This window comes from Ascaphus truei, chromosome 4, assembly GCF_040206685.1.
Source record: "Ascaphus truei isolate aAscTru1 chromosome 4, aAscTru1.hap1, whole genome shotgun sequence".
Lineage (NCBI taxonomy): Eukaryota > Metazoa > Chordata > Amphibia > Anura > Ascaphidae > Ascaphus > Ascaphus truei.
Genome location: NC_134486.1, coordinates 224,642,189 through 224,664,178, shown reverse-complemented (window position 1 = coordinate 224,664,178; position 21,990 = coordinate 224,642,189). Strand labels below are relative to the sequence as shown.

General features: G+C 44.7%; 1 protein-coding gene across 1 annotated transcript in view; it reads left to right on the top strand.

Moving 5' to 3' along the window:
* The first annotated feature begins 3,218 nt into the window (after nt 1–3,218).
* The window catches only part of LOC142493239 (protein unc-93 homolog A-like), a 108,824-nt gene continuing 90,052 nt past the window's right edge, over nt 3,219–21,990 (top strand). The window contains exon 1 of the mRNA XM_075596925.1: nt 3,219–3,323. The gene's annotated coding sequence lies outside the window, so the exon portion shown is untranslated. The remainder of the gene's footprint in view (nt 3,324–21,990) is intronic.

Sequence of the window (21,990 nt, the reverse complement as noted above, 5' to 3'; positions counted from 1 at the left end):
CACCTCCGGAGTTGGGCTTCTGGCAAAACCTCAAAATAAACCTCCAACCCTATGTGTTTCATAATATCAATCACTTCATCAGGGCATCTTTTGTGCACTCTCATTTTCTTTCCCCACAATCTCCCAACTACTGCCCCCTTACCCCAGGACTAGCTCACCAGAGTCTAAGCGAAATCCCTGGTAGACTTCAACAATGGGTGGGACCCAGAAGTCTGCTCTCCTAATTTTTCTCATTGCAGATGGAGCGAGAAGGTTGCTGCAGGGGATCACTGTCCCACTCCCCACTCCCTTTTCAGCTGTTTTATTGCAACACATTCAAGTTTATCTCCTGTACTCAACACTAGTTCACAGGTTAAGTAGACAAGTAGGACAGTATTAATAATGACCACATTGGCATTAAGCAGCTAACCGGAGGGGGCATCGAGGCACTCCTATCCATGAGCCTGCTCCCTGTGCACTGGGAAGAGATGGTATAGCCCCCCTTTTCGCCCAATTCCTTCCCCATGTTATCCCATCCCCCATTTTACTCTCTCTCCCTCATGTTACTGTTTACATCCCATGACACTCTCTCACTCATGTCACTTTCCTCCATGTCACCCAACCTCCCCATGTCATCCACTCCCCCAGGTAACTCTCTCACCTCTTTCATTTCCCACTCTCCCTGCATACATCTCCCGCTCTCCCAACATACCTCTCCCACTCTGCCACTCTCCAGCTCTCCCAACATGTGTTCTAATGCCTCAGTGAATATCTGGCCCTCTTGTGGCCTCTTTATATATAGTTCATCTCCAGCCTATCTCTCAAAACCTAGGCCCTGCCTAAGGCTGCAGCCCTGAGAGAAGAGCCCCCCACGTTCTGCGCTCACCCTGGCAAGCACCAGCTGACCAATGTGCAAAGGGTTAAAGGCTCAGGAAAGACACAGAGCCTGCTTGATATGGTCACCCTCTCATCTAGCAGGTTTCTTTTTCTGAAGTTTACAGCAGAATTCCTGCACAAATGAAACTTCTTCCATCTCCAGCCTCTGTTGGGTAGCTAAAGGGTGCATTCCATATACTGCCATTTGTATATTATACCTGCCAATACCCCAAACTGTAAATACTAATTTCATATTAAAATGTTATTTCGGCCCAATTTAAGCTTTTGACTATGTTTACTGTGCTCTCTCTTATTTTCCTCTGCTCTCTTTGCCTCTACTCCTATCTCCCACTCTTTCTCCTATAAACTCTCCTTCCTAATTTCCCAATCTCTACTCTCATCACCCTCATTTCACAGCAACCAACATCATCTGCTTCTTACATCTCATCCCCAGCCTCCAAAAAAATCCAGCAACTCCCTCATCTACTCACTCTTCCTCTCCTTACTAATTATTATTATTAATCCTACTTTTGAAGTGAAATTTCTTTAGCGGCACCTACCACATGAGCAAAATTCAGTGGCAGTGAATGGAGTTGGTGGGGACGGAAATCAGTGGTGACGGAAGTGACGTCACTGCTGGAAAAAGAGGCCATCAGCAACATTCACTGTCAGTGAATTTTGCCAGCTTACAGCAGCAGGAGGAACAAACACACACACCAGCCGAGTGAGCCGCCGAGCACCCCCTCTCTCCTCCCCCCTGTGAGCACACCCTCTCACCCCGTAAGCCGCCGAGCACCCCCCATGAGCCGTCGAGTAACCTCCCTATGAGCCGTCGAGCACCCCTCCGTGAGCCAACGAGTAACCCCCCTGTGAGCCGCCTAGCACCCCCCCTGTGAGCTGCCAAGTAACCTGCCCCGTGAGCTGCCAAGCACCCCCCATGAGCTGCCGAGTAATCCCCCCGTGAGCCGCCGAGTAACCCCCCCATGAGCCGCCAAGCAACCCCGTGAGCCGTCGAGTACACATTTCACCACACGCCCACCCAGTGAGCCGCGTCCATGTCTCCGTACCTCCGCCGGAGGGCTGGCACCAGCAGCAGGACACAGCTCCGCCGGGGGAGATAGTGGGGGCTGCTCCAGGCAGGGGACTCAGACAGACCCCCGTGTCTCTGTACCTCCACCCAGGGGCTGAAAGGGGGGGCTGCTCTTGGGGGGGGGGAGAGTCAGGAGAGAGGGGAGGGGAGGACACTAAGAATAACACACAGACTGACACACATACACTGACTGACTCACACACACACACACACAAACACTGACACACAAACTGACACACTGAGTCACACACTCACACACACACAGACAGACACACACTGACTGACACACACACAGATACACACACACACACACACACACACTGACACACTGACTGACACACACGCTGACAAACACACTGACTGACTCACACACTGATACACACACACACTGACACACTGACTGACACACACACTGACACACTGACTGACACACACATGCACACACACTGACTGACACACCCACACACTGACTGACACACACTGACTGACACACATTGACTGACTGACACACACTGACTGACACACACAAACACACTGACGGACACACACACTGACTGACACACAGACACACACAAGGAATTCAGTTACTATAAATATAGAAGTGCAAATAGCTAAAACACGCTTTCTATGTCAAACTTGTTTGCGTTTTGGCACTGAAATCGTGTTTTGATGAATTAAAAACATCACCATTACAATTACAATTTCTGTGACAAAACAGTGACAAAAGACAAAGAAGTGTCACTTAAAATGCGCGTGATCAGCAAACACACAACTTTTTTTAGTGACATATTCCCTAATCATGACCCTATTCACATACCAATCCTTTCCTGTCCCACACCCTACCCCAAAGTCTTCTTTTCACCACTCACTGACAATCACTCCAACCTCATCCCCATTAGAGCAGCAGCGGAAGCAGTGTCTGAGGGGGTTTCTGTATTGGCTAGGAGGATGAGAGAGTTTGAAATCAATAAGTCCTGGATAGCTGTAAGTTTATTGCACACACATCGTGCATTCCATTGGGCACAGGAAAAGGGAAGGGCCGTTGCAGAAACCTGACACAACCCTCAGACACCACCTCCCTGCTGCTCTCTTTTTTAGTGGGCTTTCCCTTAGCCACAACCACAGATCAGGTAATAGCAACGGCAGAGGAGTAGGCATACTTCCCTTTTCCTCCCTTTCCGTCTCACCGTACAAAGTCCACGCTGTGTGTCTCTTCTCAAGAAACATTGATCTGTAAATAATAAATCAGGATCCACACGAGTGCTCTCTTCTGTGCTTAGAGTATTTTGTACGGATTGCCAGGATCCTCCCCTGTTTCTGACATCAGTTGTGGCAATATACCAAAAGCATAAGTGCTCCTGCTCAATATACATTCTTGGTACTGTATGACCGCATCTTAATTATTTGTATGTAACATTTTAATTAAGAAACTTGCTTTAGATTGTTAATATATCAAACTAATGCTCATCAAATTTGTGTTAATATCTTATAAGTGTCAGTGAGTAATTTGGGTAGGTTTATTGAAGTCGTGAAAAAATAAGTTCTTAAATTGTAATATTGTACTGTACTTTAATGTGCAGACATGTCAGGTCTCACTGATTTTCAATGAGCAAAAATAATTGTTAGCATTTTAGCAGTCTTCATTTGACATTAAAATGCAATTGTTTTGCCCAGGATTCCCAGATCTCACAGATTTTGGTCCAAGGAATGAGATATATCAATTATTCCATCTGGCCTGATCATGATTTGACTTTTTGGGAGCTTAATGCATAGGAGTTAAGAATTATACTGTATATCAGGCTACAGCATTGCTGGCATTGAAATTGAGGCATATTGAGGACTGTGAATGCTCTCTCCTTCCTGGCAGTTTGCTCTAATCAACTTTGTGTTGAAATTTTCTGATAAGCTTATTGGCACAATGTCAGTTGTTTCTCAGCAGTTATCCAATCTGAATCGAAAGACGTGCCCTTTCAAAAACATGTTTGTGCAAAAACGTTAAAATTTACTGTAATACTACTTTGTCATGCTCCTGTTTTATCTAATTTCTCCTTTAAAAAGTATTGGATGTATGCCTAGTCCAGTGGTTTTAAACATTTTATTTGGTCAAGGAACCCTATAATTATGAAATTCTGGAGAACCTCATCCCTCTCTACTAGTGCGTCAGAAATCAGAAGCTTTGTAAGGAACCCCAACACTCTCTAATAGTGCGTCTGGGATCAGAAGCATTGTTAGGAACCCTGACCCTCTCTAATAGCGCATCTGAGATCTGATACATTGTAAATTCTTCTTTATTTTGTATAATTTTCAAATGTCCTGAAAATTGCAGGGCACCCTTTTAGGGATACTTGCGTACCCCCTGTTGAAAAAGACTGTCTTAGTCTCTCTCTATTTGTTATTCATCCTCTGTTTATGCTTCTCCCTCGTATATTTTCAAAATACTGCACTTCCAGTTTGTGGGTAAAATTGGCCCCTAAAATGTCACAGACCTGCTTAAATGTACTTCAAATTCCCCTTCCATATACAAAAAAAATAGGACAGGGAACATTTAAAGATGCAATTTGTATTTATACTCGGTAGTTGTACAGTAGGTTTTAAGGTGCTTATATTGAAGTTACTGCTTGCTGCTATCAGCTTTTGCTGGTAAAGGGGTAATGTCAGAACTTTCTGTATGTGCTATAATTTATAAATATACATACTGTTCTTTTCACTGTTCACTGTGGTAGCGAGTAGAGATGAGCAGAACAGTCCAAATTCGTTTATATGAATTTCCCAGATACTTTAGACCAAATCTGTCCCCCCACCAAAAACTGCCCACAGATTGGGCAATAAAAAAAGTCTGAGCGGATTGTTAAGAATCCGTACTGTGATTCCAAAATCCTTTTTCTTTTGTTTGTTTTTGCTTAAATAGGTTTGAAGCAGGAGTTCCCTAGAGCTGAACCACTTTGATTTCAGCTTTGGGGACCAATGCTTCCTTAGATACTTACTTCCGTAAGGGGTGCTGTTATCTCTCTGCTGTTTAAATATCCTGGTAAATTGGGCCAATAGGAAGCCATGACTGGGACATTTAAACTGCAAAGAGATAATAGCAGCACCTACGCAGATACGTATCTTGGGAAACAAGTGCTCCCCGGAGCTGAAATGAATGGAGTTTAGCTCTGGAGACCCGCTGCTTCAACCCTATTTTTTTTAAAATACTGCAAATAATAAAGCTAAACCAACCTGAAATAAATGCTAAAATAGTAATTAAAATACATTACAGTACATATTTATCCCTTAGTAGCACATTGCCATTCAATGCTTTACTAGCTGCTAAGTTAACCATTCCCATCACCCCTCAAACTCCTGGGAGGCCTAACCACCCTCCACTGGGCATCTACTACCATCTCCTAACCCCTGAAAAAATAACCTCCCCCAACAGTAATGGGCAACAGCCCTATTAGCGATATGTGGCTAGTGCCCAGTCAGCTTGACAAAATTAAAGTAAATGAAGCACCTAGCCCCAATGACATGCACCCAAGGGTTCTTAATAATCTACAATAGTTTCCTCCAACACTACAATTTAGTTATTCTAACAAAATTCTTAAAGTGCATAGCTCAAATAGCAATATCAAAACATACTTACATCCATATGTATAAAAAAGGGAAAAAAGAAGAAAAATGTCTGAGAAAAATCTATATAAATACGAAAATACTGACACAGACAATGAGTGATAACCTCAAAACAGTTTAAGTGATAAAAAAAAATATGAATTTATTTAAAAATACTGATTAGATGACTCCCAAGGGGAGCATATCATGTTTAGGAAAGTATTGTGCAAATTAGTGAATGTGTAAACAATTATACAATAAATACTTAAATGTGATTAAAGTTCCAATTATACTTGAAGTCCAAAGGCTGCTGAACCAGTCTAACTGGTTCTTTCAACCAAGAAAAGCACTGGATGCAAAAAAAGACCTATATGGCACCTGGATGACAATACAACTGTGATTAAGCTAAGCAGCAAACAAACCCATATGTGGATATTCCATCAAAGGTCTGCCCAGCTGATATATAGCTTCAGTAGATTATCGTAATGATCATCACATCTGGCCATACTGTAGGTACTGTACATGTGAAAGATAAGAGAAACTGACAAAAATGCGGCAACAGTGCGTTATCTTCTCGCAAGCAGTATGAAAATGATAGGCTATAAGAAAGTGAAGGCTGAAAACTGCAGTGCTTGATGAAAAAAAGCTCCTTATGGATGCGATTTAATGATACATAAAAAAAAACAATAAAACTTGCAGCAATGAACATTAATAAGCAGTGAAAGTGGAACTCAAATAGATCCATATGGATCAACTCTCCGGCTGGATTAAAATTGGAATCCTACTTACACTTAGTCACTAAGACTTTCGCCTTGTAAGTAGGAGTCTTAAAACACGATTCACCCCAGATGTCCCTCTGTGCAGAGCGGTGTGCGGGTGGTGTCTCTGATCAGCTATTGATACTGGAACTCCAGTTCCTATTCATTTCACAGGGAGTTCCTACTTCCTCAGTGGTATGTTCTCTCTAGTCCATGTGTAACCTCATATACAGCCCTCTCTAATCCTAATCTAATTCATTTTAAGAATGACATATAGCAGAGAATGGGCATTGATTCTAGACAATGGACATTTAAAAATTACTAAACATTATACAGTACATATAGCCAATGAAATACATATCAATTAATATAAAACAATAATAATACATTTAACTACTAAAAAATTATTATGGACCCATATTGACATTAATGACATTATTGGCACTCAGTTTCATCTGTGTGAAGATCATAACATGTATCTCATCCTAAACTACTTTGATTTTAATTGAATTAAGAGCAAATTAATCTGCATGTAGTTTCCAATTACACTTTATTTGTTTCAAAACCATTTCTTTGACTTTAGAAATTATATTTTATATATGATTATGTTGACAACCACAGAAACTTTTTTTTTATCTTATTGCTTGATCTAGAATATGATTCCAGACTCGTTATTTTGCTATTTTTGTTTCTTAATACTAAATGAAGACAAAAAATGCCTTATAACATACAGTATGTAAATGATTTAGGGAGACTAATTTAAAGACGGAGACAGAGGATAATTCTTAAATTAGAAAACAGCACAAATCGATGTTTATATTCCAACCTATGGGGACCAAGATACAAACCAAATTCATTTAACTTGTATATAGATCGAAACAAATATGTGAGGAAAGTAACATTACAAATATATTTGGCAAGAAATTAACAGATTGGGATAAATAGTACCGAGAAAAAGAATAGTAAAGTTGATGAAAGTATGTCTGTGGATAATAAAACTATGCAAAAGGATTACCAACACACACAATTCAAAATTAAATAGTATTTTTCCCCAAGTCATTGTAAGGGCAATTTTGTAGAAACTTTTTTTCAATTAGTAAATAAAGACTCTGAAGACTTATAGAAGAAAGAATATAAAATTAGACACAATGTACAGTATCAAAGGAAGAGAGGAGCATTGGAAGGGTTAACAAAAAATTCAAAAATAATAATTAAAACTGAAGATAAAAGGGGAGGAATTGTCCTTATGGATAAAGAAAAATATATTATAGAATCCCCAAAAATCCTAGGAGATATAAAAACATACAAAATCCTGAAATACAATCCTGTATTATAGAATAAAATAGAATAGAATTAAAAGAACGATTAGACAATGGAGAAAAATAATCCAAATATAGCAGCTTTTTATTTTTACCCAAAGTCATAAAGATCCAAAAAATCTATATGGACGCCCTATAATTTCAGGGGTTAACGCAAATAGTTCAATATTATCAAAGGATGTGGATTTTTTTCTACAAAAATACATTTCAAAACTCATATCAGAGCATGTAGAAGAGTGGAGGAGATAGATTCTTCCGCGTGCAGTCCTCAAAGGTGTAGATTAGAGCATGTAGAAGAGTGGAGGAGCGCAACCACAACATCCAAGATGTCAGGAATAAATATGGGCAACTCCAAATGAAAAAATAGATTTAGATTTATTAGATCAGCAAAGCAATGGAGTAGGAAAACGCACCCTACGTTTCATCCCATAGGACTTTCTACGGGATGACACGCGTTGGTGCGTTTTCCTACTCCATTGCTTTGCTGATCTAATAAATCTAAATCTATTTTTTCATTTGGAGTTGCCCGTATTTATTCCTTATATCTTGGATGTTGTGGCTGCGCTCCTCCACTCTTCTACATGCTCTAATCTACACCTTTGAGGACTGCACGCGGAAGAATCTATCTTATCCGGAACCACAGTCAGGTAAAGGGCAATAGCCCCTCCACTGTTACCTGTCTAGTGTTGGATTATTCATTTATTATATCCCATGGGTGACTGAAGTTTTGGGACTGTTCTATGTGGTAGCTATGTGGGCACCACTAGGTCCCCATTTTTCCCTGGGATGAACATTCCTGTTATTATACAGTTGTTCTGAATTCTGGATTCACTTTAAATTGACTTATACCTTTGTGAGCTTACTCTGTGACGCACCAATTACCACATATACAAAACTCATATCACACATAAAGGATAGTACTCATGTTATACAGTAAATCTCCTTAAAAATATAAATTGGAAACATTATGATATATTAGTGACATGGTGTTTCATCACTATATATACTGTACAAATATCAAACATGAACAAGTATATGAAGCTGTAAGATATTAGTTAGAACAGGATGACACCCAGCCGCTAAGGCAGTGAAGGGGTTAAACCTCAATAGCCTTTTTCTTGGGACAGAGGGGGTGGATGAGGGGGGTAGTAGTCCCAGGGTTGGTGCTTAGGCCTGCCTGGAAGGTTGCAGGAGGAGTTAACCCCTTCAATACCGTAGTGGTTGAAACCGCAATGGTAATGAAGGGGTTAACCAGTACCGCTAACCCCTGGAAGGCCTAAACATCTATCCTTTTGGCTACTACCCCTTCACCCAAACCCTCTACCCCCAAAAAACTAAAATAAACACAACAACCGTACTTCTCACCTCCTCTACCCCCAACAACCCCCCCCTCAGGCACATACAGTACAGTAATGGGCAAAATTACTATTTTCCACATATGGATAATAGTGCATTTGCCCATTATAAAATTAAAGATTAGCCAGCCAGCATTAAAAAGTAAATAAAATGTTCAACTTACCCCTGCCATCATGAAGGGCGTCCTCGTCAGCATACTCCAGGTCCATCTCCTCCGTACCAGCAAGAATACAAGAAAATATACAATCTAATGGCAACTAACCCCTTAATCACCTAATCATCATGCTTGTTTTATTTTGATTATTATATATTTCGGTTTATTGTTTGGATTAAATTGTTTGGAATTTGGATAGCTTGTTTTTGGTACTTTATAGGATTGGTTAGCGTTTTAAATTAATTAATTGTTTTGCTGGCTATTGTTTAAAATTAATTAATTGTTTTGTTGGTTAGTTCTTTTATTTCTTGAATTGTTTGGTTGGCTAGTGCTTTTATTTATTTAATTGGTTGGCTAGTGCTTTTATTTATTTAATTGTTTGGTTGGCTAGTGCTTTTATTTCTTGAATTGGCGTGTTTAGGTGCATGTGTATATGTTTTATTATTGTGTATTTTTGGCCTTCATGTTTTTTAATTAGGGTAACCATTGACTGCTATATTGGCTTACCATGACCATATTATATTGATATGATGTACCACTATGCAAATCAATGGATAGAGAGTGGGTATAGTGGTCCCGGGTGGGTGTGTTAACCCCTTAATTACTATAGCTGTTAGTAACCGCTAAGGTGAATAAGGGGGTAGGGGCCTTTATATTGTATTGTTTCTTGTATTCTTGCTAGCAACAGAGGACATGGACCTGGAGTATGCAGACGAGGACACTCTTCATGATGGCAGGGGTAAGTTGAACGTTTTATTTAGTTTATTAATGCTGGCTGGCCAATGTTTGATTTTACAATGGCAAATGCACTATTATCCATATCTGGATAATAGTAATTTTGCCCATTACTGTACTGTATGTGTTGGGTGGGGGTGGGTTGTTGTAGGTAGTAGGGTTTTTGTGTGTATTTTTATTTATTGTGGGTACGAGGGATTGGGTGAAGGGGGTAGTAGCCCCAAGGATGGAAGTTTAGGCCTACTGGGTGGTAGCGGGAGGGGTTAACCCCTTCATTACCTTGGCAGTATTTAAGGTAATGATGGGGTTAACTCCAACCACAACCTCCTCGCAAGATTTAAACACACATCAAGGGCCGAATACCACGTTCACCCACCACTGCTACCTACAATAAACCTGGCAATGGTAGTTAACCCCTTTATTGCCTTAGCAGTTAGCCGCTAAAGTAATGAAGTTGTGTAATGCTCATGCTGCCCGCAATCCAGACAAGACCCCGGTACTGAGGTGAACGGAAGCATACCACACACCCACAGCAGCGGAGGTGTGCCCGGAGTGTGGTATTAGAGCGTAGCTGGACCGGGGTCAAGAAAGTGGGCTAGTCAGGTACTTGCCAAATCCAGAGTAGAGTAGTCGTGTCCATAAGCCAAAGGTCTGGGAGTTGAGAGAGCTGCGTAGTCGAATGTCCGTAAGCCTGGTCCGGGGATAGAGAAGACAGCGTAGTAGAATGTTCGTTAGCCAAGTCCGAGGGGTAGAGAAGACAGTGCAGTCTAAATGTCTATTTGCCAAGTCCGAGGGGTAGAGAAGACAGCGTAGTCGAATGTCCAAAGCCAAAATCAAGATCCCGAGGAGGTACGCAGACAATCCAAGGTCAGGAACTCAGGGGCTGAAACAACAAGAGAAGAGCCTAGCAGGAGCAGACAGCACCAATGTACAGAAGCTATGCAGAGCACTGAGAGAATGGGGAGTTAGTGCTAAATAGCAGGCAGGCGCCTATCAGAGGGAAGGTGGAGCGGAGGTGCGGCCCGGGGGTTAACTCTGACAGGAGCCAGGGACCTAATACGCGCGACCCGGAAGAGGGGTTCAGCCGTGCGGGAGGTGTCAGTGCCCGTGGGGAACCACCGGGGATCCGGAGCGGCGGCAGTGCCTGAGGAGGCATAAGGTAAGGGAACGCCGTGACGGGTTGAACGTGACCCGCGGCTCCTTACCATACCCCCTCCGAGGATCGGACTCAAGGTTTTTGGGGGAATTTTTGGTGAAAGCGTCTGAGTAAAGACGGAGCGTGGAGTTCAGGCTGTGAGACCCAAGAACGTTCCTCGGGTCCATAACCCTTCCAGTGGACCAAGAACTGGACTTTGCCTCTGGAAATATGAGTCAATGATGGAGCGGACTTCAAATTCCTGTTGTCCTTGTATAGTAACAGGAGGAGGTCGATGTGAGGAATGGGAAAATTGCCCACTTTGGATAAATGGTCTCAAGAGAGAAACATGGAAGACGGGTGAGATCTTCATGGAGGGAGGAAGGAGAAGACGATAGGCCACAGGGTCAACCTGACGAAGGATAGAGAAGGGGCCCAGGAACCTAGGAGATAACTTCGGAGTAGGGGTCTTCAATCTGATATTTTTAAAAGAGAGCCAAATCTTATCTCCAGGTTTATACTTATGTGCCTCCTGACGAAGACGATCTGCCTGTCTCTTCTGCCTCTGGACCGATTCCCGTAATAACCTTTGAATCCTCTTCCATTATCCCTGTATAGTGGCAATCCTAGAATCAGCTGCAGGCACACCTGAAGTGGGTGTGTGAATAGGAAACCGATTAGGATGATATCCATAATTTATAAAGAACGGCGACTCCTGAGTGAATTCATTCCTGTGTTAGTTGATACAGTAGCGAATTCCGCCCATGGGAGTAATTCTGCCCAATTATCCTGAGAGTCAGAAGACAAACATCGTAAATATTGTTCCAGGGATTCATTCATGCGCTCGGTTTGGCCATTGGTTTGAGTGTGATAACCAGACAAAAAAAGAAGAGAAATGCTTAGCCTCTGAGAAAAAGCGCCAAAATTTCGAGAAAAATTGAGTACCACGGTTAGAAACAATGGAAAGTGGAATACCATGGATACGAAAAATCTCTCTCACAAAAATATCAGCCAGAGTGGCCGAATTAGGTAACCCCTTGAGGGGAATAAAATGGGCCTGCTTGGAAAACCTGTCAATAACAACCAGGATCGTGGTCATCCCATTAGAAGGGGGTAGATCCACAATGAAATCCGTAGCGATGTGTGTCCAAGGGCGGTCCGGGACCAGGAGAGGGTGAAGCAGACCAGAAGGCTTTTGACGGACCGATTTACTTTGAGCGCAGACAGGACAAGAGGAGGTGAAGTCCTGAATGTATTTTAGCATATAAGGCACCAGAAAGTCTGCCTTATCAAATCCGTAGTCTTCTATTTGCCGGGATTGCCAGACGATCTGGAGGAGTGTCCCAATTCCAGAATTTTATAATCGAAACGTGGAGCCACGTATCAGTGACCTCTAGACCTTCGGGGATCTGCGACTGAGTCTCCAAGATTTTATCTAAAATATCGAAAGAGGCAGCTGAAATAATCAGTTTGGAGGAAAGGATATTTTCAGGAACGTCTTCCAACTTCTCCTCTGTGGAAACTGATGAGACAATGCGTCAGCCTTAACATTTTTGGTACCAGGAATATATGAGATGACGAAATTGACAAAATTTAATCTAGAGAAGAACAGTGCCCAGCGGGCCTGATGGGAGCCGAGGCGGCAGGCACACTCGATATAAGAACGGTTCTTATGGTCCGTGAGTATCAGGATGCGTTCCTTGGTTCCTTCGAGAAGATGTCTTCATTCTTGTAATGACATCTTGATGGCCAACAATTCCCTATTCCCCACGTTGTAATTTCTCTCGGCCGGGGAAAATCTCTTAGAAAAGAACCCGCAGGGGTGGTTTATCTTCATGGGTGGTTCTTTGAGAGAGTACCACACCGGCTCCCACGTTGGAGGTGTTGACCTCAAGGGTAAAGGGGAGGGTGGGGACAGGGTGTCGCAAAATGGGGGCCGAGACAAAGGCTTTCTTGAGTGACTCAAATGCTTGACTGGCCCCAAGAGGCCAAGAGGAAGGATCGGCCCCTTTCTTGGTAAGGGCGGTAATGGATGCTACCAATGAACTTCTGATAGTAGTTGGCAAAACCAAGGAATCGTTGGATCGCCTTTAAAGAATTGGGTTGCGGCCATTCTAGGACTGACTTGAGCTTCACAGCATCCATGGTGAAACCCTTGTCTGAGATAATGTAGCCTAAGAATGTGGTCAAGGATTGGTGGAACAAGCATTTCTCCATCTTGGCGTAGAGCTTATTAGTACGCAGATGAAAAAGCACCAGTTTGGTATGTAAAATATGTTCATCGAGGGTCTAGGAAAAAATAAGAATATTGTCCAAGTAGATAATCACAAAAATGTTCAAGAGTCGCGGAAAACCTCATTCATAAATTCTTGAAAAAATGCAGGGGCATTGCACAACCCAAAAAGCATTACAAGATATTCGTAGTGACCACTGCGTGTGTTAAACGCAGTCTTCCACTCGTCTCCTCTGCGGATGCGAATAAGATTATAGCTTAGTAAAGATGGTCGAGCCCTGCAACCTATCGTAGAGTTCGGGGATAAGGCACAAAGGGTAGCGATTTTTAATTGTAATCTTATTAAGCATGCTGTAAGCGGACGCTCACAGAAGTATGCAAGGGAGACTGATTATAGTGAAATTAAATAAGCCTTTTATTGCGCCTGTTTCCTTAACATCAGGAAACCATCCAAACAAGGGGTAAACAAAGCTTCTATTCACTTGGGAGTATTTCTAGTGAAATACTATGCAGTTCACAACTCCCTTAGATAACCATGTCTCACGGCTCCAAACATACAGTATAGCATGGATTAAGCAGATATAATAAGTTTCATAAATGAAAGTCTTATCTGTTCCTTGTGGTTTGGAGGGACAATCTTCTCTGTCCCTGGTTCAGCTCCCTTTTCCTCAGGGTGTGTCAGCGTTCAGGTTTAGAAGTTTCCCCTGTGTCTTGAAAGCAGCTCTGCTGTTTCTTCTGGCAGGGTTCAAACTGTTTGTCTCCAAGTTCAGCTCAGGTGTGAGCTAAGGAGTCTCACTTCCTGTCTCAAAAGACAGGCTTTTCTAAGCCATCTAATCAGGCAGGTGGTGTTTGTTAATTGACTACCAGCAGTTAACCACCACACTGCTGGATTAGAGGCACATTACCTGAACAGGGATAACTCCCCTGTTACAGACGCGTTAATCAATGCAAGGGTGAAGCGCCCCATCCTTTTTCTTCACAAAAAAGAAACCTGCTCCAGCGGGGGAGGTGGAGTTCCGGATGAACCCTTTCTTGATGTTCTCCTCAATGTTGTAAGGAATCCGCTCCGTGGTTTACTGGTTGCCTTACCTTGCAGACCGGTGCAGTCCTGGAACTCTTCACCTGATATTACTGCAGCCTGGATTCACTCACCAAAGCTATACTGCCACACACTCCCTCTGGTATCTACTGCAGCTGTGCAATCTATCACTGCAATCCAGCCTTGTATTCACTTATTGGAGCAGGACCTTCACACCCCCCGCCGGGGATTGGTCCGCTGGCCTTTAAGTACTATGTTCCCACAATGCTCCCAGCCGAGCATAGTCCTTACCGGATGTCACTACCTGTTCTGCCACAAGCTCCCGCTTGTTCTCCTGTGCTGAAGCGGAGGTTCCGCCCTGCGTCCTTCAGCTTCCTTCAAGCTCCCGCTTGTTCTCCTGTGCTGAAGCGGAGGTTCCGCCCTGCGTCCTTCAGCTTCCTTCAAGCTCCCACTTGTTCTCCTGTGCTGAAGCGGAGGTTCCGTCCTGCGTCCTTCAGCTTCCTGTTCTCCTGTGCTGAAGCAGAGGTTTCGTCCCTGCGTCCTTCAGCCTCCTGGATTCCTGCACTGAAGCGGAGGTTTCGCCCCTGCGTCCTTCAGCCTCCTGGATTCCTGCACTGAAGCGGAGGTTTCGCCCCTGCGTCCTTCAGCCTCCTCGATTCCTGCAATGAAGCGGAGGTTTCCCTGTGTATCTACAGCTTCCTGGTTCCTGGGGCCTACTCTTTCCCTAATCTAGAGAGGCCGTATCCTGGTTCCTGCGCTGCAACAGAGGATTCCCTAGCCCGCTCAGGACTCTTGCGCTGTAGCACTGGTTTACCCGTGCAGCTAGGCGGTGTGTAATCTGGTCTGTCTTCCACCTCCTGAGACCAGTACCATGGGCCATGGTCGCCACACGCGCAGAGGCCACCCCTGCGCTCCTAAGCTGAAGCGGGGCTTTCCTGACTCCCTGTTGCCGAACTCCTGCTTGGACAATGTTTATTCTGACGTCTCCTGTCCTGACCCTGGCTTGTACAACGACGATGCTGTCTTCTCCTATCCTGATCCTGCTACGTATGACTACGAACTGCGCAATCCGGATCAGCCTGCGTGGTCTAAGGTCGGTGCTTTTACAACCCCACCTCAGCCTCGCGGTCTGACCCAGGTTTGTGGCGAGCACAACCGTGACAAATGTACCCTGCCATGGCTTCAGTCTCTGGCAAAGATAAGGGGTACAACCATGGTTTTAGGAAAAATGGCTCCGGGTACTAAATCTATCGGACAGTCGAACGGGCAGTGAGGAGGAAGTACCTCGGACTTGGTCTTATTGAAGACATCCAGAAATTCAGAATAGACTTCTGGCAGCGTGGTCTCTCCCGGGATGGAAGTCTCTAGAACGGCCAGTACCGTAGGAGGAAAAGGGATAGATTCCATATGGGGAAGCTTCCATTGGATGGGTGACTTGGCAGTCCAATCAATAATGGGATTATGGAGTTGTAACCACGGTAGTCAGAAAAAGGGGAAGGGGAAACACAAAATGAATGTGCCCCCTAAAAGAATTCACTAAACTGCACACCAACAAAGTGTAAAAGTTAACTTTTAATAGATTTACTTAAAACATATATTACCAAAGAGTTGTGTACTGTGAGTTTAAAAATATATTAAATCAATACTACCAAGCATCCGTGTCATCAAATATATGATTATGCTATCCCAGTTGACAACTTAATGTTGGTGGGATATAGAGGACAGGGGATGCTGTGAGTCAGGGTATTAACCCCTCTGGAGCAACTGTGAGACCAGATGGTAAGTGTGTATATATATGTACAAGTCAGCGACCGGTTGACTGAATGAATATCCAGCTATCCTGCTATATTTGATATCACTAGGCACTTCAATGAAAAATTAACAGTGTGTTAGAGTGCAAGTGCTTAAGTGATAGAGCTGGCACATGCAGTGATAATGATAGTAAATTCACAGCATGATGAAGCTGACAACCACAGCAATATTAAGGTGAGTTCACAGTAGAGTTCTGTGAAAACACCTGTCATGGAGAGCAGGAAAGAGTCACTCTTTGAAAAAGTCGCTCAGACGAAACGCGTCAGAGAATTGTTTTGTCATTTTAATTCAGGGCTTTTATGCCGCATTAAAGTTTTTTTGTTGCACGCCGCCGCCAGCCTGGTATTTTTCACTGCAGTGCTCCAACATCCCCCCCTTCCTCTCCAACGAAATAAAGGCTGGCTGAAGAGGACACCCATCGATAGTCTCGAGACCGACCAGACTAGCTTTCTCTAGCAGAGGAATGTTGTTCCGGATAGCGAAGGCATGGTCCACAAAATTTCCTCCAGAGCCGGAGTCGAGGAAGGCGAGGGCAGGTGTTTGAAAGTTGGGACCCTTAAGGTAGACAGGGAGTAATATTCGCTTGGGAAGTTCCTCCTTGGAAGAGTGGAAAGAAGAGATAGTGCCCAGTGAAATCCCCTCATACCTCACTGGGTGCTAGCGTTTCCCGGCCTCAGGGGACAACGAGGTAAGACATGTCCGGAGGATCCGCAATAGAAGCATAGGCCCTCATCCACCGATGCAGACGTTCTGCAGAAGAGAGCTGGTGGCTGCCCAGTTGCCTGGGTTCGGGCGTGTTCAATGCCGGTAAGGCAGGAACAGGATACCTGGGAACTGAAGGCATAGAAAAAATAGAATGAGGAAGTTGGCGTTCGGCCCGCCTCTCTTGAAGACGTTGGTCCACTCTGATACACAAGGAGATTAGTTCCTCCAGAGAAGATGGTCTCTCGCGAGCCGCCAGTTCGTTCTTCAAGGACTCCGAAAGACCTTGCCAGAAAGCCACTGAGAGTGCGTCATTATTCCAATCGGTCTCGGCCGCGATCGTCCGGAATACTAGTGCATATCATGCTACGGACGTCCGTCCGTGTGAGATGTAGAACAAGGTAGAAACGGCCATGTCCCTACGTACAGGAGTAACAAAAACTTGCCGAAATTCCCTTCTAAAGTTTGCAAAATTGTAAGTGAGCTCGGGCCTTAGTTCCCAGATGGGCGAAGCCCAGGCTAAAACGTCTCCAGTGAGAAGGCCATAACGTATGCTACCTTGGTTCGGTCAGAGGGAAAGCGAGAGGGAGACAGTTCAAATTGAATGTTCCACTAGTTTAAAAAACCCCGGCATGCAAGCGGATCTCCAGCGTATTTGCTTGGCGTGGGGATCCGTAACTCCGGTGCAGCAGCACCCTCTGTGGAGACACTGGAGAGAGTGGCAGAGCTGGTAGCATTAGCCTGAGGCATTTGAGAGGACATGGTAGCAACCTGTTGGTTAAGGGTGGTAACCTGATTATCCAAAAATGTTTTGAAATGGCGGTCAGGGTATCGTCCACCTCAGGGGAGTCTGGGTTTGTTGGGCTCTGCATAATGTAACGCTCATGCTGCCCGCAAACCAGACAAGACCCCGTTACTGAGGTGAACGGAAGGATACCACGCATCCACAGCAGCGGAGGTGTGCCCGGAGTGTGGAGTTAGAGCGTAGCTGGACCGGGGGCAAGAAAGTGGGTTAGTCAGGTACTTGCCAAATCCAGAGTAGAGTAGTCACGTCCGTAAGCCAAATGTCTGGGAGTAGAGAGAGATGCGTAGTTGAATGTCCGTAAGCCTGGACCGGGGATAGAGAAGACAGCGTAGTAAAATGTTCGTTAGCCAAGTCCGAGGGGTAGAGAAGACAGCGTAGTCTAAATGTCCATTTGCCAAGTCCGAGGGGTAGAGAAGACAGCATAGTCGAATGTCCAAAGCCAAAGTCAAGATCCCGAGGAGGTACGCAGACAATCCAAGGTCAGGAACTCAGGGGCTGAAACAACAAGAGAAAAGCCTAGCAGGAGCAGACAGCACCAAGGTACAGAAGCTATGCAGAGCACTGAGAGACTGGGGAGTTAGTGCTAAATAGCAGGCAGGCGCCAATCAAAGGCCAGGTGGAGCGGAGGTGCGGCCCGGGGGTTAACTCTGACAGGAGCCAGGGACCTAATACGCGTGACCCGGAAGAGGGGTTCAGCCGTGCGGGAGGTGTCAGTGCCCGTGGGGAACCGCCGGGGATCCAGAGTGGCGGCGGTGCCTGAGGAGGCATAAGGTAAGGGAACACCGTGACAGGTCGAACGTGACCCGCGGCTCCTTACAAGTTGCCTGTAAAGGCATTTTTATTGCATGGGATACATGTCGGGGGCCTCCGGTGCTGGTATTCATGTCAATCAGCTCTGGAGACACTCAGCATCAATCCGAGGCAGGAAAAATGCATTTTTTTTCTAAGTCCTCTCTCACCAACTTATCGGCAGGTTCTTGCCACCTTCACGCCAACTTTTACTGGCAGGAGGATTTTCAAAGGAAATCGCCATTCTAGAGCCTCGATTCGCCCCAGTAACCTACCCGAGGCTATTAGACTTGCTCGAATGTGAAATCCTGACTATAAGTGGCTTATCGCAGCTTGCCTGGCGATTATTGTTTTTACACAAACAAATGCCGATAAGTGGCTTGTCGAGGCTTTTAGCATAGGCCCCATAGTGTCTCCAATCATTTTTAGAAATATCATTCAAGTGATCGTAGGGGTCTTACCTTTGTAGGAATAGACAGGATAGAAATGAATATAAGAGGAGGGGATCTAATACAAAAAAATTCCCAAAGAAATACTATGTGGATATAAAAATTAAAAGCATTAATCCCCATAGGTTTGAATATAAACATCGATTTGGGCTGTTTCCTCATTTAAGATTAGTCTTCTGTCTCCGTTTTTTAATGTAGTCTCCCTAAATCATCTACATACAGTAGAGATAATGTATTTTTGTCTCCATTAGTATTAAGAGACAAAAATGCCTTCAAATAACAAAAGAATGCGTCTGGAATCATATTCTAGATTTAGGGTGGGCAACCTATTTTTCAATTTAGCCACAGGTGTGGCGAATTAGTGAATATAGCCACACCATGTAAAAATTGAGGTATTATGTTGCGCATGCAAAAATTTTAAACAACACACACTGTTTGAACAAGTTTATAAATTCTCAGACCGCAACCCCCCTCAAGCTCCTTCTCACCCCCCTCATCCTCTCAACCCCCTCATACTCATCCTCTCAACCCCCCTCCTCTGACACCACCACTAGCCTCCTCAACATCTCCTCACCCCCCTCATCATCATCTCATTTAACCCCCCTCATCATCATCTCATTTAACTCCCCCTCATCATCATCTCTCCCAGCAACCTTCATCATCTCCCCCAGCACCCTTCATCATCTCCCCCAGCACCCTTCATCATCTCCCCTAGCAGCCTTCATCTCCCCCAGCACCATTAGTCATCTCCCCAGCACCCTTCATTATCTCCTGAGCACCCTTCATAATCTCCCCCAGCACCCTTCATTATCTCCCCCAGCACCATTTATTATCTCCCCAGTCCCTTTCAGCAGTCCCCCTCATCATCATCATCATCATCAACCCCCCCCCCATGCCTACCTGATCGTGGCAGAAGAAGTGGTGGCGGTGGAAAAAGCGGCGGCGGTGGAAGAAGCGGCGGCGGAAGAAGCTGCGGAGGAAGCAGTGGTGACGCGGTGGCAGAAGAAGCGGCGGCGGAGGAAGCGGTGGTGGTGGCAGCGGAAGAAGCGGTGGAGGCGGAAGAAACGGCAGCGGCAGTGGAAGAAGCAGCGGTGGCAGTGGAAGAAGCGGCGGTGGCGGTGGAAGAAACGGCAGCGGTGGAAGAAGCTGGGGGGGAGGGGGGTGTTCTGGAGTGCATCAGCGCGTCTGCGCATCAACTTGCTGGAGCGGGTTTGGAGGGGAGGGAGCGCATCACACATGTACTGGAGCAGGCTCAGGGGGGTGGGGGAGGGAGGGGAGCACGTCACACCGCTGGAGCGCGCTCCTTCCTTACCAAGGAATGGAAGGGGGGTTGAGGGGGCCGTCGCAGGCTGCACAAGAAGTCCCTACGGCCCGTATTGTACTTACTCAATTCACCACACTTTGACTGCCAATTCACCACAAGTGACGAATGGAGACAGGGTTTCCCACCCAGGTTCTAGATCAAGAATAAGATTTAAAAAAAGGTTCTGTGGTTCTCTATATAATCATGTATAAAATATAATTTCTAAAGTAAAATAAATGGTTTTGAAACAAATAAGGTGTCATTGGAAACGACATGCAGATTAATTTGCTTTTAATTCAATTAAAATCAAAGTAGTATAGGATGAGATACATTTCATGATCTCAACACAGATCGAACTGAGTGCCAATAATGTCATTAATATCAATATTGGTCCATAAGAATTTTTCAGTAGTTACAGTAAATGTATTATTATTGTTTTTATATTAATTGATATGTATTTCATTAGCTATATGTATAATGTTTAGTAATTTTTAAGTGTCCATTGTCTAGAATCAATGCGCATTCTCTGATGTATGTCATTCTTAAAATTAATTACAGTAGATTAGGATTAGAGAGGGCTATATATGAGGTTACAATAGACAAAAAAGTATAATTTCAAGGGGATACACCAGGGCTCAAGGGTTGTGATACACTATAGGTGTGTTGAAACCTGAGTGCATAATAATAAATGTCCTTCACTGTTAAGAATACAACTTTGAATGGAGCCCATCCACAGAATCCGAGCGAGTGATGTCATTCTTGGGGGACAGAGCATGAGGCAGCAAGCAGTTACATCGGCTTGCTGGGAACTGACCCAGGATCTTGATCCGAGACCGGAAGAACGCTCAGAAGAGGCGGGGTGGTGAGCAGTGTGATGCACAGTTTCCTCTTAACACTTGCGAGTGTGATGTGCCTTTTTAATATTGATTCTTTGTACTGTTAGTGCGTTTTTTTACACTTCTTAATATAAAGTTTTATTTTCATACTGATCTGTGCTATGGATCTATCCTGAGTACCACAGCATATGTGCCCATATTGCACTTTAATCCTGTGAGTAGGCATACATTAGAGCCAAGATTTCAGCCTGTTATTTACCCATCCATGCCATTCTACTGCACTTAGGGCCTTATTCAGAAAGCCTCGATTTTTTTGGAGCGATTCAGTCTTTTATCATCCACTTATCACTGCCTACTGAATAGCAGTAGGCATTTTGGGCCTTATTCAGAAAGCCTTGATAAGGCCCTTATCGAGCACTTATCGACCAAAATGGCTACTGGTATTCAGATAGCCTCAATAAGTGCTCGATAACGGCCTGTATCGACGCAAAATTTTATCTCCGTCCGAAATTCGCTGAATGAGCAGCGATCAGGCCCTTATCGACCATTTTCGGAGGGTTGATAAACTCCCGCTATTCAGAGACCCGCGAGTCGGGTGTCGCGGCCTATCGCAGCCCATCGCAGGCCTAAAAAACGATTTTCTCCCCAAATGCAATTCCCCACAAAATTGTTGGACAATTGGTGGGGAGATGGCCCCGATGAGCATCGATGGGTCGGGACTAAGAAGAAATCAGGCCCCTTTCCTGCCTCGGATTGATGCTGGGGGTCTCCGGAGCTGATAGCTATTAATAGCAGCTCTGGACCCCCCCGGCATGCATCCGAGGCAGGAAACATGAATGTACAGCAACTTCATTACCTTAGCGGCTAACCCAGTGTTTCCCAAACTGTGCGCCGCGGCGCCCTGGTGCGCCGCGGCTTGGCTAGAGGGGCGCCGCGATCAGGGCCGGCAGCAGCGGGGAACAAGGACTGCTAGTTACTTTAAAAAAAAAAAAAAAAAAAACCTCTGAGGGGAAGCAGAGGAGCGGTCACGTG